At 36.4% G+C, this 20903-nt stretch overlaps 1 pseudogene across 1 annotated transcript in view; it reads left to right on the top strand.

The window, feature by feature from the left end:
- The first annotated feature begins 4126 nt into the window (after positions 1–4126).
- Positions 4127–20903, top strand: part of LOC100344924 (large ribosomal subunit protein eL19-like) — a 59894-nt pseudogene continuing 43117 nt past the window's right edge. The window contains exon 1 of the transcript XR_016211407.1: positions 4127–4245. The product of XR_016211407.1 is annotated as a large ribosomal subunit protein eL19-like (transcript). The remainder of the gene's footprint in view (positions 4246–20903) is intronic.

Below are 20903 nucleotides of genomic sequence, written 5' to 3' on the forward strand. Positions count from 1 at the left end.
ATCTTTCTGATGTGTTGTTGCATTCTATTGGCGAGAATTTTATTGAGGATTTTTGCATCTATGTTCATCAGGGATATTGGTCTGTAATTTTCTTTCAATGCCACATCTTTTTCCGGCTTAGGAATTAAGGTGATGCTGGCTTCATAGAAAGAATTTGGGAGGATTCCATCTTTTTCGATTGTTCTGAATAGTTTGAGAAGAATTGGAGTTAGTTCTTCTTTAAATGTCTGGTAGAATTCAGCAGTGAATCCGTCTGGTCCTGGGCTTTTGTTGTTGGGAGGGCCTTTATTACTGTTTCAATTTCTGTCTCAGTTATGGGTCTGTTTAGGTTTTCTATATCTTCCTGGTTCAATTTAGTTAGGTTGCATGTGTCCAGGAATCTATCCATTTCTGATAGGTTTCCCTGTTTGCTGGCATACAGGTCCTTGTAGTAATTTCTGATGATTCTTTTTATTTCTGTGGTGTCTATTGTTATGTTTCCTTTTTCATCTCTGATTTTATTGATTCGGGTCTTTTCTCTTCTTTTTTTTAGTTAGTTGGGCCAATGGGGTGTCAATTTTGTTTATTTTTTCAAAAAACCAGCTCCTCGTTTGGTTGATTTTTTGTAATGTTTTTCTTGATTCAATCCTGTTGATTTCTTCTCTGATTTTAATTATTTCTCTTCTCCTACTAGATTTGGGTCTGGTTTGTTGCAGATTTTCTAGATCCTTGAGGTGCAGTGAAAGCTCATCTGTTTGGTGTCTGTCCACTTTCTTGATGTACACACCTATTGATATAAACTTTTCTCTTAACACTGCTTTTGCTGTATCCCATAAGTTTTGGTATGTGGTGCTGTTATCCTTATTTACTTCCAGAAAATTTTTGATTTCTCTTTTAATTTCTTCTATGACCCATTGTTCATTCAGGAGCATGTTGTTCAATCTCCATTTCATTTGCATATGCTCTAGGGATTCCTGAGTTGCTAATTTCCAACTTCATTCCTTTATGGTCTGAGAAGCTGCATGGTATGATTCTAATTCTTTTGAATTTGCTGAGACTTGCTTTATGGCCTAGTATGTGGTCAATCCTAGAGAAGGTTCCATGTACTGCTGAGAAGAATGGAAATGCTTTCTGTGTAGGGTGAAAAGTTCTGTAAATATCTGTTAGATCCATTTGGGCTATAGTGTCGTTTAATCTACTGTCTCCTTGTTGATCTTCTGTCCTGTTGATCTGTCTAATCTAAGAGTGGGGTATTGAAGTCCCCCAGTACTATTGTATTGGGGTCTAAGTCTCCCTTTAAGTCCCTTAACAAATCTTTTAAATAAATCGGTGCCCTGTAATTAGGTGCATATACATTGATAGTCATTATATCTTCCTGTTGAATTGATCTCTTAATCATTATATAGTGCCCCTCTTTGTCTCTCCTAACAGTTTTTGTGGTAAAGTTTATGTTGTCTGATATTAAGATGGCTAGGCCTGCTCTTTTTTCATTTCTGTTGGCATGGTATATCTTTTTCCAGCCTTTCACTTTCAGTCTGTATGGATCTTTATTGGAAAGATGTGTTTCTTGTGTTTCTTGTAGGCAGCAAATAGATGGGTTTTGTTCCTTTACCCAATTAGCCAATTCGTGTCTTTTAACTGGACAGTTCAGTTCAGGCCATCAACTTTCCTTTTTTTTTTTTTTTTTTTTTTTTTTGACAGGCAGAGTGGACAGTGAGAGAGACAGAGACGGAGAGAAAGGTCTTCCTTTGCCGTTGGTTCACCCTCCGCTGATCCGATGGCAGGAGCCAGGTACTTATGGGGTGCAGGGCCTAAGGACTTGGGCCATCCTCCACTGCACTCCCTGGCCACAGCAGAGAGCTGGCCTGGAAGAGAGGCAACCAGGACAGAATCCGGTGCCCCGACTGGGACTAGAACCCGGTGTGCCGGTGCCGCAAGGCAGAGGATTAGCCTAGTGAGCTGAGGCGCCAGCCTCAGGCCATTAACTTTCAATGTGACTATTGATAGGTAGTAGCTTTGCCCTGCCATTTGCCAAAGATATCTTCTGATATATGTTTTGAACTTCCTGTGATCTTTTGGTGTGAGATTTCCTTCCTTTACCTTCTTTCATATTGATGACCGTGTTTCTGTGTTTCTGTGTGTAACACATCTTTAAGCATCTTTTGCAGGGCTGGATGAGTGGCGACAAATTCTTTCAATTTCTGTTTGCTGTGAAAGGTCTTTATTTCACCTTCATTCACAAATGAGAGCTTTGCAGGATATAATATTCTGGCTGGCAGTTTTTCTCTCTTAGTACCTGGGCTATATCTCGCCATTCCCTCCTAGCTTATAGGGTTTCTGATGAGAAGTCAGCTGTGAGTGTGATTGGAGATCCTCTGAGAGTAATCTGACGTTTCTCTCTTGCACATTTTAGGATCTTTTCTTTATGTTTCACTGTGGTGAGTTTAATTACAACGTGTCATGGTGAGGATCTCTTTTGGTCATGTTTATTAGGGGTTCTGTGAGCTTCCTGTACTAGGATGTCTCTGTCCTTCTCCAAACCTGGGAAATTTTCTGCTAATATCTCACTAAAAAGGCCTTCTAATCCTTTCTCTCTCTCCATGCCTTCAGGAACTCCTAGAATGCGAATGTTGTTTTTTTAATAGTATCCTGTAGATTCCCCACAATATGTTTTAGATTTCTAATTTCCTCTTCTTTTCTTTGGTTTGATTGTATATTTTCCTGTGCTCTGTCTTCTAAGTCTGATATTCTCTCTTTTGCTTCACCCATTCTGTTTTTAAGGCTCTCTAATGTGTTTGTCATTTGATCTATTGAATTCTTCACTTCATTATGATTTCTCATCACTATCACAGTTTCATTTTCTACTAGTTGTTTCATTTCATTTTGATTCCTCCTTAATATTTCATTTTCACGGAGAGATTTTCTATCTTGTCCATTAAGGATTTCTGTAGTTCGAGAATTTGTTTTTGAGAACTTCTTAATGTTCTTATCAAGTTTTTGAGATCCGCTTCTTGCATTTCTTCTATCTCATCATCTTCATAATCTTGAATTGGGGTGTCTATTTCATTTGGGGGCATCATAGTGTCTTCCTTGTTCTTGTTACCTTGGCTTTTGCATTTGTTTGGCATATTGGAGATATTCTTTGTTTTTTTTTTCTCGTTATACTGTGACTCTAGATTAAGAGGACTGTCTGCTTTTGATGGATCCTTAGAGGCTGTGATGGGTGTGGCCAGAGAGCTCTGGTTCTACAGGGTTAAGGGAGTGCCAAAGGTGATTCACCCTGATTGTTCTCTCTCTCTCTCTCTTTTTTTTTTTTTTTTTTGAGTGGGAGCAAAACTGTATTAGAGAAGGCCATGAAAATAAGGGACAAAACTCATATTACTAAAATCAAGAATTAAATAAAAGACTTCACAGAGATCTTGCAGACTTTATATACATATATGATATATCAACAAGTTATATTAAATGGACAGATTACTAAAAAAACCATACAATAAAAACTATTTAGAGGCCGGAGCTATGGTACAGTGGGTTAAAGCCCCAGACTACACTTCTGGCATGACATATGGACACCCGTTCAAGTCCTGGCTACTTTTCCAATCCAGATAATTGCTAATGCATTGGAAAAGCAGCAGAGAATAATCCAAGTGCTTGGGACCCTGCACTCATGTGGGAAACCCAGAATAAGCTCCTAGCTCCTGATTTCATGTCAACTCAGCTCTGGCCATTGCAGTTATTTGGGGAGTGAACCAGCAGATGGAAGTCCTGTAATCTCTCTGTCTCTACTTCTCTTTAAAATTCTTTCAAATAAATAACAAAATAAAATAAAAAATTAAAATTCACAGAATAATTTATTAATGACAAGCAAATGGGAATAGTAAGTAAAGATATTGAACTAGTTATTAAAAGACTTCACTAAGGGGCTGGCACTGTGGCATAAAAGGTAAAGAGACTACCTACAGTGCTGGTTCAAGTAAAGAAAATCACCCTGATTGTTCTCTTGCTCGCTCTTGCTCTCTCTCTCTCTCTCTCTTTTTTTTTTTTTTTTTTTTTTTTGACTCAGTTGGGAAGTAATTCCACACAGCTGAGTGGAATTGAGAGTAGTTGATGTATGAAATCTGGCCCCTGTGGGTATTCGTTTGCTTACCAGAGTCAGGTTTTTCTGCTTGGCTAATGAGGGGCACCTGCTTTACATATGCAAAATGGCGCACAGGGCTTTACTTACGTAAAATGGCGCCTGCCCTTTGTCTTGCTGGGCTTTGTAAGGTGAGTGGAGAGAGAGGCTAAATGTCCGTGCCAGTTCCCCTTATTTATTCGATTTTTTTCTCTCCTCCCGCCAGCCTGGTGAACTTTCCCCAATGGGGTTTCAGGCCTCGTTCTCTGCAGGCTCTTTCTGCCATTCCCCGCCAATGTCTCGGGTTACCAAGAGGTTTTTTGTCTCACCTCCCCTTCCAGCGCTGGCGTGCAGACTCTGCAGCTCCGGCGGGTCCGGCGGGTCCGGCGGGTCCAGTGGCCCTGGTGGCCCCGGTGGCCCCGGAGGCTCCCACGGCTTGGCTTCCATAAGGTGGGCGACCTTGCTCTCCCCATAGGTTCTCCGAGTCACAGCCACTAGGTCTGTAAGAGTTTCCTCTGCAATTTTTCGCTGATCCTTTTCCTGAGGCTACCGTAACTCCACTTTTATGAAACTCTCTTTTCCCAGACTATCGGTGCGCGCCCTCACTATTCCGCCATCTTGGCTCCGCCTCTATTATGTATATATCTCACATTTTCTTTACCAATTCATCTGATGATAAACACATTGGTTAATTTTACCTGTTGCTATAAGCATGGTAAAGCAGCTATCTCTTCGATTGAATGAGTTCATGTCTTCTGGTGTACCCAGTAGTGGGGTTGCTGGATCAAATGGCAATTTAATTTCTAGTTTTGTAAAGAAGCCACCATATTGTTTTCCACAGTGACTACACTAATAATTTATATTCCTGTCAACAGTGTATAAGAGTTCTGCTTTTTCCACATTCTTGCCAGCATTTGATAGTCTCTTTCTGATAAAAGCCTTTCTGGCAGGGGTGAATTGAAATCTTGTTGTGGTTTTGATTTGCATTTATCTGATGTCTAGATATGTTCAATATTTTTTCATGTTTTTTTTGGCCATTTGTGTTTCTGCTTTTGTGAACTGTCTGTTCAGGCCCTTCACCCCTTTCTCAACTAGATTTTGTTTTGTCAAGTTGAGTTGCTGATACATCCTGGTTATTAATCCTTGGTAGGATAAGTAAGTAGCTTGCAAATACTTTCTCCCATTCTTCCAGACATCTTTTCATTTTATTGATTATTTTCTTTGCTGTGCAGAAGGTTCTGAGTTTGGTATAATTCCATTTGTCTAGTTTGATTTTAGTTGCCTGTGCTTTTGGAATCTTATCCAAGAAATCATTACCAACATCAGCGTCTTAAAGTGTTTCCACTGTGTTTTCTTATAGAAATTTAATAATTTTAGACCTTAGATTTAGGTTTCTGATCTGTCTTGAGTTGATTTTTGTATATGGTGAGAGATAGGGATCTATTTTCATATATATATGTATCCAGTTTTAGCATCTTTTCTCGAATTTATGTTCTTTATGCTTTTGTCAAAAATTCATTGGTTGTGTGTATGTGTATTAATTTCTGGGATCTCTATTCTGTTCCATTGATCTGTGTGCCTGTTTGTATGTTAGTACCATATTGTTTCATTTCCTATAGCTTTGTAGTATGCATTAAAGCAGGGATTGTGATGCTGTGGCTTGATGTTTTTGCTTAGCATTGCTTTGGCTATTCTGGGTCTTTTGTGATTCCATATGAATTTTAGAATTATTTTTTTCTAATTCTGTAAATAATGTCATTTTCCTAGAGATTGCACTGAATATGTAGATTGCTTTAGAAAGTATAGATACTTTAAAAATATTAATCCTTCCAATCTGTGAGCAAGAATATCTTTCCATCTTTTTTGGTGTGGTCCTTTGGATTTATTTCTTTTTTTCTTTAAAGATTTGTTTATTTACTTCAAAGGTGGGGTGACAGGGGGAGAAGAGAGAGAGAGAGAGAGATTGAGAGAGAGAGAGTTGGCTCACTTTCTAATTGGCTACAAGAGCCAGGGCTAGGCCAGGTGTACTCCATCTAAATCTTCGTTACGTGTTTCAGGGTCCCAGGCACTTGGACCATCATCTACTACTTTCACAGGTGCACTAGCAGTAGCCGATCAGAAATTACTAAGCAGGACTTGAATTGGCACCTTGAATGGCAGCTTAACCCACTGAGCCACAACATGGGTCACATCATTAATGATTTATTTAATCAATGTTTCATAATTTATATTCTAGAAATTTTCCAATTCTTTGGGTAAGTCAATTCCTAAATGTTTGCTTTTTTTGAGGCTGTTGTGGATGGGATTTCTTTCTTGAGTTATCTTTAAGTGAGATCATTATTGGTATATAAAAATGCTACTGGGGGCCAGCACTGTGCCATAGTGGGTAAAGCTACCGCCTGCCGTGCCAGCATCCCATATGGATGCTGGTTCGTGTCCCAGCTGCTCCACTTCTAATTCTAGCTCTCTGCCATGGCCTGGAAAAGCAGTGGAAGATGGCCAAGTTGTTGGGACACTGCAACCGTGTTAGGAATGTGGATTCGGATTCGCCCATCTCCATATGTTGAGGCCATTTGGGGACTGAACTGGGTGGTGGGAGACCTCTCTCTGTCTCTCTGTCTCTCTCTCTGTCTCTGTCTCTTTCTCTCTTTCTCTCTGCCTCTGCCTCTCTGTAACTCCACCTTTGAAAAAAAATGCTACTGGTTTTTGTATGTGATTTTTGTATGCTACAACTTTGCTCATTTGATTTACCAATTGTTTTTTGTTAATGTTACCGCAGTGCTTTTTTTAAAAAAAAGATTTATTTATTTACTTGAAAGGCCAAGATATCGAGAGAGAGAGAGAGAGAGAGAGAGAGAGAGAGAGAGAGAATCTTCTAGCCGCTGGTTTACTCCCCAAATGATCACAACAGCAGAAGCTGAGCCAATCCAAAGCCAGAAACCTGGAGCTTCTTCTGGATCTCCTGGCATTGATCCATCTTCCACTGCTTTCCCAGGACATTACCAAGGAGCTGGATTGGAAGTAGAGCTGCTGGGACTTGAACTGGTGCCCATATGGGATGCCAATACTTCAGGCAGAGGCTTAACCTTCTATGCCATAGCACTGGCCCTGATTTATTAGTTCCAGCAGCTCAGTGTTTAGGTTTTTCCATGTATAACAACATTCTGACATCTGCAGACATGGAGAGTTTTACCTTCTCCTTTCCAATGTTGATGCCTGTTATTTCTTTTTTTTTGCCCTAATCTTGCTAATACTTACAATACTATTTAGAATAACAGTGGGCATCTGAGATTTTGACAGTGATTGTATCTGTCAATAAATTTGGAGAGTATTACAACCAGAAAAATATTAAGCAACCTAACCTTGGAACATGTTATTTCTCTCAGTTTAGTTAGGTCTTCTTTATCTTTTTTCAATGACATTTTGTAATTTTCAGTGTGTAATTCTTAAATTATTTCACTAAATATTTCTTAAGTATTTTATTATTTTCCTGCTATTATAAATTGTTTTAATTTCATTTTGGATTTCTCACTATATTGTATAGAATATTTATTGTTTTTATTTGGTCATGTGTACGCTAACCTTGCTGAGCTCACATATTAGTCACAATATTGCTTTCAGTAGAGTTAAAAATGATTTTCTACACACAAGATACTCTTACCTCAAGAGGTGGTATTACATCTTCTATTCTATGTTAGATGCCATTTATTTATTTATTATTATTTTTACTTGCTTAATAATGCCATCTAGAACCTCCAGAGTGCTACTGTATAGAAGTCAGTAGACATCTTTGTCCTGTACCTAACTTGGAAAGAAGTCATTACCAAAGCAAAGATCATCCAGATTTTTCTTCCATGTTATCTTCTAGGGGGTTTATTGTTTCCTGTTTACATTTAGGTATGTGACTTATTTTGGACTAATTTTTGTGAAAAGAGTAATTTATGAGCCCAGATCACTTTTTTCAATGTTTTTTATTTGGGTGTCTTGTTCGTCCAGTGGTATTTGTTGAAAAGATATCTCTGCTCCATTGCAGTGCCTCTGCTCCTTTATCAAAGATCAGCTGACTCCATATTTCCAGGTCATTTTAAGGGCTCTATATTCTGTTCTGTTTATTTTCCAAATACCACACTGTCTTGATTACTGTAGCTTTAAAGTAAGTCTTGAAGCTGTGTAGTGTCATTCCTCCAGCTTTATTTTTCTTCAGTATTGTAGTGGCTGTTTTAGTTCTTTTGATTATCAGTATTAATTCTAGAATTAGTTTGTTAATATCCAGAAATAATTATGATCTTTTATTGATTTTGCACTTAATGTATAGATCAAGTTGGGAAAAATGGACATCATCACACTATTGAATTTTCCTCTTCATGAATGTGGAATGTTTCTCCAGTTACTTAGCTTTCCTTTGATTCATTTCATTAGAAATTTGTAGTTTTCATTATGTATAGCTTATACTTATTTTGTCATATTTATTTCTATGTATTTCATTTTTAATGACATTAAGTTTTTAATTTTAAGTGCCACTTATTCATTGTTGGTTTATAGGAAAATGATTAACTTTTATGTATTAATCTTTGTGTTGCAACATTGTGAAGTCTCCTTTTCTGTTCGTTTACACATTCTGCATAAATGACTATGCTGTTGTAACAATTACAGTTTTATTTTTTCCTTACCAATATATATTCTCCCCTTCTCTTTTCTTGTCCTATTGCATTAGATAAGACTTCCAGTATTATGAAAAAAACAGTGCTGCAAGGGAAACTCCTTGCCTTGTTTTTAACCTTAATAGGAAAGTTTTGAGTTTTTTCCAACCATTCTTTTTGTTAGATATTTTTATTAGGTTTAGGGAACACCCCTCTATTTTTAGTTTACTGAGACTTTTTATTGTGAGTTTCAAATGTTTTCCATACATGCATTGGTGTGACCATGTGGTTTTTTTCTTAGTCTATTGATGTGATGGATTTATATTTATTATTAAATGTTGAATCAACTTTGTGTACCTGGGATACTTTCTTTTGGCTACGGTATATAACTAATCTTATTCATTGTTGGATATGAGGCAATAATATTTTGTTGAAGACTTTTGCATCAATATGTGAATACATTAGAGATACTGAACTATAGTTTTCTTATAATATCTTCATCTGATTTTGGAATTAAGATAATGCTGGCCTCATAGAATGTGTTAGTAAGTATTCTCTCTTCTTTGTCTTAAAGATAGAGTATTGTAGGTTTTCTCCTACTAAATGTTTGATAGAATTTGGCTGTAACCCCACTGCACCTGATGATATTTATATTTGAAGTTTATTAATTATTGATTAAAAATGTTAATAAGTATAGGCTTATGAATCTTGTCTAGTTCTTATTGTGTCAATGTTAGTAGATTGTATCTTTTAAGGAATTGTTCTATTTCATCTAGGTTGTCAAATTTCCAGACATAGAATTGTTCATAATGTTCCTTTTTTTGCCCTTTAATGCCTATGGTAACTGTAGTGATTTTCCTTTCTGATGTTAATAATCTGTGTTCATTTTTTCCCTCAGTTTACCTGGATAAAGGCTAATAAATTTTACTGATAATTTTTCAAAAAAATAGCATTTGATTTAATTGATTTTTTCCACTGACTTCCTGCTTTCAATTTCATTTATTTGTCCTCTGAATTTTACTATTTATTTTCTTCTGTTAACTTCAGATTTGATTTGTTCTCCATTTTCAGATTTCCTTAGATGAAACTTTAGATGAAGGGTTTTATATCTTTCTTCTTTTCTCTTTGCATTCAACACTATAAATTTCCCTCTTAACTTTATGGCATCTCATAAACTTTCATATTGTATTTTCAATTTTATTTAATTCAAATTGCTTTCAAAATTTTTCTCAAGATTTTCTCTTTGACCCATGTGTTGTTTAGATGTGCATTGTTTAATCTCCAACTATTTTGGAATTTTCCAACTATCTTTTTGTTGCTGAATTCTGATTTAATTCTAATGTGATGTGAGGACTGACATTGTATGGTTTAATATTCCTTTACACTTGTTAAGGTGTATTTTATGGCCCAATATGTGGTCTATCTTTGGAGTAGCCCATGGGAACTTAATAAATATGCATATCTTGATCTTGCTTGATGGAGTAGCATATACATGTCCACTATGTCCAATTTATTGATGGCAGTGTTGTGCTCAATTATGAACTTACAGATTTTCTGCCTACTGGATATGTCCATTTCTTATAGATTGTTGAAATATCCAACTATAATAGCAGATTCATCCACTTTTCCAAATAGTTCTATTACTCTTTGCCTCACATAGTTTGATACCCTCCTAGTGTATACACATTAAGGATTGTTATGTCTTCTTGGAGAATTCATTCCTTTGTCATTATATAATTTCTTTCTTGATCCCCAAAAACTTTCTTAGAGCTGAGTTTATTATCTGATATTAACATAACTATTTATTCTCTCTTTCTAAAAATTTTTATTTATTTGAAAAGGGAGAGAGAGAGAGAGAAAGAGAGATAGCTCCTACCAATTGCTTTACTCCTCAAATGGTCACAGTGGCAGAGGTTAAGTAGGGACTAAAGCTAAGAGCTGGGAACACAATCTAGGTCTTCCACATGGGTGGAAGGCACCCAATGACTCAAGCCATTGCTACAATTTCCAGGTCTTCATTGACAGGAAACTGAAATCAGGAGCTGGAACCAGGAAGTAAACCTTGGCACTCTGAGGTGTCTTAACCACTAAGTCAAATTCCAAATCCTATACTTTCTTTTGATTTGTGTTAACAAGAAACATTTTTTCTTATCTACTTTGTTTTTTAAAAATATGTATTTATTTGAAAGAGTTACAGATAGGAAGTGAGAGAGAGAGAGGTCTCACATCTGCTGGTTCACTCCACAAGTGGTCATAATGGCCCGGGGTGAGGCAGACTGAAGCCAGGAGCCAGGAGCTTCATCCAGATCTCCCACGTGAGTGGCAGGGGCCTAAGCATTTGTGCCATCTTCTGTTGCTTTTCACAGGCCATTTGCAGGGAGCTGGATCAGAAGTGAACCAGCCAGGATATGAACTGGATTCTAAATGAGAAGCTAGTGTTGCAGGTGGCAGCTTTATCTGCTGCACCACAGTGCTGCTGCCTTTATCATTTTCTTTTACTCTATATAAGTATAAGCCTTTATATTTTAAATGGGTTTCTTATTGACAACATAAGTTAGTTTTTTTTTTTTTTTTTGGACAGGCAGAGTTAGACAGTGAGAGAGAGAGAGACAGGTCTTCCTTTTTCCGTTGGTCCACTCCCCAAGTGGCCGCTACGGCTGGCACGCTGCACCAATCCGAAATCAGGAGCCAGGTGCTTCTTCCTGGTCTCCCATGTGGGTGCAGGGCCCAAGGACCTGGGCCATCCTCCACTGCACTCCCTGGCCACAGCAGAGAGCTGGACTGGAAGAGGAGTAACCGGGACAGAATCCGGTGCCCTGACTGGAACTAGAACCCGGGGTGCCGGCACCGCAGGTGGAGGATTAGTCTAGTGAGCCGCAGCTCCGGCCCATGTTAGTTTTTATTTATAGACTTATTATGGCAACCTGCTTTAATTGATGAACTTAGAACACGGATGTTTCAAATTATTATTGCAGATCATCACTGCTGCCTCCCGGGGTCTATATTAACAGGAAGTTGGTGTTAGAAACTAGAACCTTGTACCCAACCCAGTACTCCACACGGGAGGTGGTCATTCTAAGCAGAACCTTAACCTCTAGGCCAATTGCTCACCCCATCTTTCACTTCTAAAGGATAATTTAGTTGGCTCCCAAACTACTATCTACAGTAGTTGATATTACTTTCTACTTGATGCTTGTTCTTTCTATTTTAGTCTTCCATTCTACTGTCCTTTAAATGTTAAATTGAGCATTTTATATCATTTCATATTTTCTTTCTTAGCAAATCAATGATACTTCTTTTTTTAACCTTGTTTACTTAGTTTCGTATAGTTTGCAATATGAGAGTACTTAAGAATGTTAGTAGAAAATAAAATTTAAACGTACATTTATTTTAGTGCAAAAAATTTTGAACTCCATGAAGAAAAGTGTTCCTCAAAACATTTATGGAAAAAACATATATAGAAAAACTATAAATTTCAATATTTTTTGTTCCCCAAATAAACTTACTTTACCATTTTCATGAACTCTATGAAGCACTTCCATAGAGACTTATAAGTTGTCAAAGCCTACTTTCAAATAGCATTCTTCTACTTCATAAGCAGTATGAATAGGTGATAGTGACAAAATAAACCTATTTCCATTTGTCATTTATATTGCTGTTGTCATCCATTTCACTTACACATAAATGTAAGTCTTTTTATTGTATCTACATGGTATGTATAAGCATACAGAATCAAAATATATTGCTGCTATTGTTATTTTGAATGAACCATTATGTTTTAGAGCAACAATTGGAAAAATAAAAGTTTCTATATGAACTTCATCTACTCCTTCTTCAATGCTCTTTCTTCTTTATGGATCCAAGATTCTGATCTATGTTACATTTCCCTCTCTCTAGAGTACATATTTTAGCATTTAGTGCAAGATAGGCTTGCTGGCAATAAATTCCCTCAATTTGCTGTCTGAGATTTTCCTTATTTATTTTTCACTTTAAAAATCATGGTTTGGACATTTGTTGCAGTGGTTAAGGACATTTGTTGCAGTGGTTAAGTCGCCGTGAAGTGCTCATGTATACCGTATCAGGGTGCCTGGTTTGGGTCTCAGATACTTTGCTTCTGTTTCAGCTTCCTGTGAAGGCTCACACTAGGGCATAGAGGGTGATGGCTCGAGTACTCATCACTGTGGCAGACCTGGATTGAGGTCAGTGTTGTTGGCATTTGCCGTGCTCAATTCTGGCTGTTGTGACATTTGAGAAGTGAACCCATGGCCAGGAGACCTGTCTGCCTTTTAAAAATTAAAAAAAAAAATTTAGTTGAGAGGAAGAGAGAGAGAGAACAAGCACACACGAGCATTCCTATCTGCTGGTTCAATCTCCAGATGCCTGTAAAAGCTAGTAGACCAAAGCTGGGAGCTGGAAACTCAGTCCGGATCTCCCATAGGGAAGGCAGGAATTCAAACACTTGGATCATCACTGCTGCCTCCCGGGGTCTATATTAACAGGAAGTTGGTGTTAGAAACTAGAACCTTGTACCCAACCCAGTACTCCACACGGGAGGTGGTCATTCTAAGCAGAACCTTAACCTCTAGGCCAATTGCTCACCCCATCTTTCACTTCTAAAGGATAATTTAGTTGGCTCCCAAATTGTGGGTTGGTGTTTCCCTTACAATGCTTCAAATATTCACTCCATTCTCTCTTTGTCAGCATAGGTTCTGTGAAGTTGAATATAATTCTTACCTTCGCTCCTTTGTAGGTAAGGTTTTTCCCTCCTCTGGTACTGCTAAGGAATTTTTTTATCTTTGATTTTTTTTTATAATTTAAATAAATCCCAGGTGTGGTGTTCATTATTTATCCTACTTGGTGCTCTCTGAATATCTGGATTTGTTATTCAGTTTTTTTTTTCATTAAATTGAGGAAATTGTCTGTAGTCATTGTTTCAAATATTTTTCCTGTTCCCTTTTCTTTGAAATTTCCTTTACACTTCTATGATTATTCCATAGTTCTGGGCTATTCTGTTCTTTTTTTGGTCTTTATTTTTGCCTTAATTTGGGTGATTTTTATGGAGATATTATTAAGTACAGAGATTATTTTCTTAGATTGGTCCTGTCTGGTAAGAAGGAATCAAAATTTTTCTTCATTTATGTTACAGAAATTTCTTTTGTTTTTCATTGCCAGCCTTTTTCAGCTCTTACATAGAATCTTCATCTTTCTTCTTGCAATGTTCAACATCCTTGAATGCTGTCTACTCTGTCCATTAGAATATTCAGTATCTTAATACTTGTTGCTTTCTATTCCAGGTTAGATCATCTAACATTTCTGCCAAATATGCATCTTGTCCTGATCCTTCCTTCATCTCTTAACACTGATAGATATTTTACCCTTTCAGTATGTCTTGTAATTTTTTTGATTCATTTATTTGACAGGTAGAATTACAGATAATGAGAGAGAGATAGAGAGGCAGAGAGAAAGGTCTTCTTTCTGTTGGTTCACTCCCCAAATGGCCGCGACGGATGGAACTGCACCAATCCAAAGCCAGGAGCCAGGTGCCTCTTCCTGGTCTCCCATGCAGGTGCAGGGGCCCAAGCACCTGGACCATACTCCACTGCTTTCCCAGGCCACAGCAGAGAGTTGGACTAGAAGAGGAGCAACCGGGATTAGAACCTGCACCCATATGGGATGCTGGCGCCTCAGGCAGAGGATTAGCCTAGTGAGCCATGGTGGCGGGCCCTTGTAATTTTTTTTTTTTTTTTTTGATAACTAGACATGATGTATAGGGTAAAGCAATTGCTATAAACACTCTTAGCAATGTAGTGGTTATTCAGCTTCATTACTTTAACTAAAATACTTTAGAAAAGCTAATTAATAAAGCAAAACATTTATTTTTGCTTAGCCCATTGATCTGGTATCTGATGAGAGTGATAGATTGAAAAATATCTGCAGAGGAAGGATTACATGATGAACCAGGAAGCAGAGAGGGAACGGATGGATCTGACCCAGGACTATATAACCAGCCCTCTTGTAGGAACTTAGTTCTGTGGTCATGCTTCAGTGATGTAAAGGTTTTCCCCCACTCACCTCTCAGACATTAAATCAAGTCTTCACACTTAATCCATTAACCATTAACGTAAAACTTTGGTGACCAACTCCAACACATGAACCCTTGGGGCATATTCAAACTGTATACAAACTGTAACAGATGGTTAAATGTGGGGCTAGGGTAACTATTTTGTACCTGTAGGGTTAGGTCTGAGTAAGACCGCTCTCGTGGGCTCCTTCTTAGCCCTCTCACCTTCTGTGGGACAAGAGGGCTAGACTGGGTTGGGGGTGTTTGCTTCCTTTCTACCAGATGGACAGTTAGAGGCAGCTGGAGTATTTCTCTTCCTTCGAGTGGGAGGCTCCTTGGAGTTGGGTACTTTCTTTCCCTCAGGTAAGTTAGGCCCTGATAAGACTTCATGAGGTAGATCTATTTAAATGGTTTTACTGAAGGAGGGTCCTGTGAAAAGAACAAACTACTGTGGTGCACTTAAAAATCATCACTTTTTCTCTCCCTGCTGGAAGTGTGAGATTTTTCCTTGATAGGCACAGTGAGAGCTTTATTTTGTTTTGCAGGCTAAGTGTATGAAAGTGTGTCCCCTCAAGTTTTTTTTATTTTAAAATTTATTTATTTATTTGAAAGTCAGAGTTACACAGAGAGAAGGAGAGGCAGAGAGAGAGGTCTTCCATCCGCTGGTTCACTCCCTGATTGGCCGCAATGGCCGGAGCTGTGCCTCTCTGAAGCCAGTAGCCAGGAGGTTTTTCCAGGGATGCCGGCACTGCAGACAGTGGCTTTACCCACTGTGCCACAGTGCCGGCCCATACCCCGGGAGTTTTTATCCCTCACATTTATCCACGCTGAACCTTTAATAAGTTGTCAGTTGTAACTCAAGTTTCCCTACATTGGTACTGATTTCTGCAGAGGTTTGTGCTGCAATTCTCCATTTTCATGCCACTTTATTTAATTTTGAAGGAAGTAGTTTGTCCTGTGATCCTTCTCTTTGATGAATTTAAGAATTGTTGATATTTCAGATTGTTCAGCTTTTTGCTTGTTAGGATGGAGTTGTGGCTTTTAGGTTCTTACTTGATTAACTGGACACAGGAACAACATATTATTTAAATCCATTTGGTCCTTTTCTGACTTTGATGGGAGTGCATTGTCCATGTAAATGTCATTACTGGCATGGTAGGACTTATGTCCCTGTAGACATCCATTATTGCCATCATTTGTATTAAGTAGATATTTTCCAATGTATTATTATTAATCCCCTGTTTGTTTTGCTGTCTTTTTAAAACTTATTTTAAGAGCATTGACCTGGGGATTGAATTATTTTCATAATTTAAAACAGTATAGTAATATCAATGCTAAAAAGAATTAAACAATGTGCAAAACTTTGTTCTAATATATCTGCATTTTCTCTTTTCCTGCTTTGTAGTTTCATTGTTATACAAAATGACTCTTTAAAAACACATTTAACACAATTTTAAAATCACTGCTTTATTCAGTTGTCTTTTAGTCTGACAAGAGAAGAAAAGAATAACAATTAAAATGCATTTATGAGAATGCTCTCTTAATTTAGCTATTTAGTTACCATTAGTGGTGCTTTCCTTTGTATGGACTTCACTTACTGTATAATGTCTTTTTATTTCTGCTTGAAGAACTTACTTTAGCACTTTTCACAGAAAGTGTACTGTGATAAATTTTTCTATATTTGCATACCTGGAAATTTTAAAGTACATTTTGATTTTTGAAGGTTAGCTTTGATGGGTAAAGAATATTTATTTTTTCATTTCTTTTCTTTCTTTTTTATTTTTCTTTTCATCCATTTGAATATTCTACTGTCTTTTGCTTCCATTGTTTCTCACTAAAAGTCTGTTGTTGATCAAACTGGGAAACATTTATATTTAATGAATCATTTTGCTTCCATTTGGCTACAAATGCTGAACCACACCTATGTTCCTGAGATTATTTCTACTCATTCAGTGTGCATGAATCTTTTAATGCGCTGCTGCATTTGATTTACCTGTATATTTTTAAGGATTTATGTATTTATGTTTATAAGGAATTTTGATCTGTAGTTTCCTTGTGGTATCCTTGGCTTTGGTTATAGGAAAATATTGACTTTACAGAATATGATAGGAAATTTATCCTACCATATATAGCAACATATATATACCCTACTATATTTATCTTTATTTGGAGCAGTTTGAATAAGATAAGTGTTAAATATCCATTAAATATTTAATGAAATTTATCAATGAAGACAATTGGTACTGAGGTTTTCGTTACTGATTATCTTTACTTGTTATACCTCTTTTGAGATGTTTCTAAAATTCTTGAATCAGTTTTGGTGATTTGCATACTTACAGGAATTTGAACATTTGATATAGGTTATTTATTGTGCATAAATAATTATTTGAGTATTCTCTTATAGTCCTATCAATTTTTCTCAATTTAGTAGGAATGTTATTTTGATTTATGATTTTAGTTTTTGCATGTTCTCTCTCATTTTATTTCTTTTAGTCTAGCTGAAGGAATATCAATTTCATTGTTCTTTTAAAGGGACTGATTTTTGGTTTTGATAATATTCCTTATTGTTTTTCCATTCTCTGAGTGTTTTTCTCTCCTTTAAATTTATTTTAAAATTTTCTTCCTTCCACTGTATTTGTATTTAGTTTGTTCTTTTTGCAATTGTTTAAAGTGTTAGTTTCGGTTATTTATTTGCAATCTTCTTTCTATTTTAATGTACAAAATTACTACCCAAAATTTCCACTTGGGTATTATATGTGCTGCATTCCACACATTTTTGTATGTTGTGGCTTTGTTTTCTTTCATCTTCAAGTATTTACTAATATTCATAGTGATATCTTCTTTAATTGTAAGCCAATCCAGGAGTGAGGTGATTTGAAGCCTGATAACATTCTATCTGTTATGCTGTACTTATTGTTATTATTATTATTGAAAAAGAGAGTGACAATGAGAAAGAAAACATTATCCAGTCTCTGGTTCATTCCACAAAATCCAACAACAAGAGCTGGGCCAGCCTTAAGTCAGGAGACCAAGCACATTCTGCGTCTATCATGTCTGTACCTGGAACTTAAATGCTTCCTCTCTTGGTAAGCATTAGCTGGAAAATGGCACTTGAACCTAGGCATTCTGATATGGGATGTGGGCATCTGAAGTGGTGTCTTAACTGCTGCACCAAATGCTTGTGCCATGTGTTATGCTGTACTTTCAGTTACTTTCATTCTAGGGCAAGGTTCAATAAGCTACTGTACCATAGTTAATGCAAACAAAGTACTATTGGGGATACAGGAACTTATCATTAATTACATTCTTATACATTTTTGAGCTATTCTCAAATAACATTTAGTATATCATAAAACTAGTATTTCTTTTTAAAAAAGGAGTTATATTAATTAATTTATTTATTTGAAAGACAGAGTTGGGGATGGGGAGAGAATCTTCCATTTTGGTTCACTCCTCAAATGCCCCTAACAGCCTGAGCTAAGCCAGGTTGAAGCTAGGAGCCTATAACACCATCCATGTCTCCCATGTGGGTGACAGGGGCACAAGCAGTTGAGCCATCATGTGCTGCCTCCTAGGATGCTGTATCAGGAATTTTCATCTAAAGTGGAGGAGCCAGGACTTGAACTCAGATACTTAGATATGAAATGTAGGCATACCAAGCAACAGCTTACATTACTGTAGCAAGCTAGCCTTAAATTAGTATTTCAAATGAACATGGCCATTTTATATAATAGTGCTAAGTAATTTTAAAAAATAGGAAGATCAATGGCCTATATCAAATAAGGTAGCCAAATGGAATTCCAAATGTATTCAGTTAAATAAAAAATAAAGTCATGAGAAATAATAAGATACAAGTAAAAAGTTAAATATTTGAAAAACAAGACAGGACTGCCTAAGGCTAATTTCAATAGAAAAACTAAATTATAAAATAAACTGAAAATATGTCATTGTAAAAATTAAAACAATGAAAAAGGAAGGAGGAGAGAGGGTGGTAGTGTGGGTAGGGGAGAGGGTAGGGTGGGCAGTATCACTGTGTTCCTAAATTTGTATATATGAAATGCATGAAATTTGTTCTCCTATATAAATAAAAAACTGAAAAAACAGTAAATGTTATTTCAATAAAACAAACATATTTAAAACAACTAGCTTATATAATTTGTATAATTGGTGTAAAAGAAAAAAATCCATTGCTTGGTACAGAAAAGACTTATTACAAAACAATAGAAGAAATAAGAAACAAAAGATGAGAATGACACAGAGCAGTAATTCACCAAACAAGTAAAGCATAGATTGCTATCACTAATAATGAAATCTGTGTAAATTAGAAACAAACAAGACATCACTTTTCAGCCTGACAAATTAGTGAAGATTTAAAGATGTAATAATCATTGTTGCTTTGGGAAGAGTGTAAGATAATTTGTTCTTTTTGCATTCTGAATAGAAAATGATACCAAAACAACAGAAAATAGATTAGATTATAGTAGATATTTAGCTAAAGATTTAAAAAATCTGAATAAATATTAGCAGTCATAATGTGGCAGAATTTTTGATGCATAGAAAACTAACCATGTTCTCTTGGTGTGTGACATGTGTAGAATGGCCTTAAAATAATTTCAGCTATTACTGAAGATATATCTATATTTCAGAAAGGATGTACACCAATGGTAAGCTTTGTCAATATGTTGTTCAATTTTTTAAATTTTGATAATTAGCATTTATGTCTTCTATAATCAGAAAAAGTTATTGGTAGACACAGAAAAAAATCAGGAAGCATATATAGCAAAATTGTAATAATTTATCGCATCTAAATGGGTGTAGCAGCCAAAGGACTTGAGCCATTTTCCACTGCTTTCCCAGGCCATAGCAGAGAGTTGGATTGGAAGTAGAGCAGCCAGGACTAGAACTGGCGACCATATGGAATGCCAGCGCTTCAGACCAGGGCTTTAACCCACTGTGCCACAACACTGGCCCCCAACTTTTGTCATTCTTAAATTTTGCTTCATTTAAAACATTTTCTAAGTATTGAATATGTTATTTATAATGAGAATAAATAATCTGTGAACCTAATTATGTAGAAATATGGGCAAATATGTTTAATACAGAAGAAAATTATGAACAAATATATGAAAATAGCTTTAATGCCTTGTGGTTAGTGCAGTTTTGATGGTTTGATTTTTTTCTCTTTACTTCATGGAATTTTATACTATATATGTTTGAAAATATTGTACAAAAGTAAGTATAACCTTAAATAAAGTTTAAGTAGCCTTGCTATATTCTCTTTAGATATTGTACAATATTTATACTTTTTGTACTTGTAACTAGAAGCAGAGTTTCTTTGCATGGAGGTGGTGATTATTTATGTATTTAAATTATTGGCAAATTAAAGCACCATCTAACAGCTTGCATTTCTTGCTGGAATGGAGACATTAAAGCCTGATGTGAGACAGGAGAGAAATATTATGACTGTCAAACAGTTAATCACATGGGGTCCCAATGACAAGGGAATTTACTTCCTCTGCATTTCGCCCTTTCTATTCCTTTTTTTTTTTTTTTTTGGTGGCTGGAAAAATGGTGAAGACAGGACTTGCAAAGTGAAAAACAATGTGGATAGTTGGCTACATATCATATTTAACTCTATTAAATAAACGGGGATGAGTTTCTGACTGACAAATATCAAAACAGCACACAAATAATAGAGGAAACCAAAGACAGCTGAAAGTTTGAATACTGCTACTAAGAGGTCACTTAACCTCAATCTAGACTGAAATTGGAGAACAGTGTTAGGAGGATTTTTGACATATCATAAAAATTCCAGGTGAGTGGTTAAAAGTGACTCTTTCAACATTGTATATAAACTCAGTTTCAATTAAGCAGAGATTGATAAATTTTGAAGACTAATTGAAAAGGTAGTAGGAGGTGGGACAGGAGTGGGGGTAGGAGGGCGGGTATGGGGGGAAGAACTGCTATATTTCCTAAGCTGTACCTATGAAATTTGTATTCATAAAATAAAAGCTTTCTAAAAAAGAAAAAAAGAAATTTGTTTCATAGAGGCATTAACAGTTGTTGTAGTAGAGATATATATATGAAATATATATATCAAAAATTTTCC

The sequence above is a fragment of the Oryctolagus cuniculus genome, chromosome 7 (genome assembly GCF_051225735.1).
Source record: "Oryctolagus cuniculus isolate XC-2025 breed Fujian yellow rabbit chromosome 7, ASM5122573v1, whole genome shotgun sequence".
NCBI classification, from domain to species: Eukaryota; Metazoa; Chordata; class Mammalia; order Lagomorpha; family Leporidae; genus Oryctolagus; species Oryctolagus cuniculus.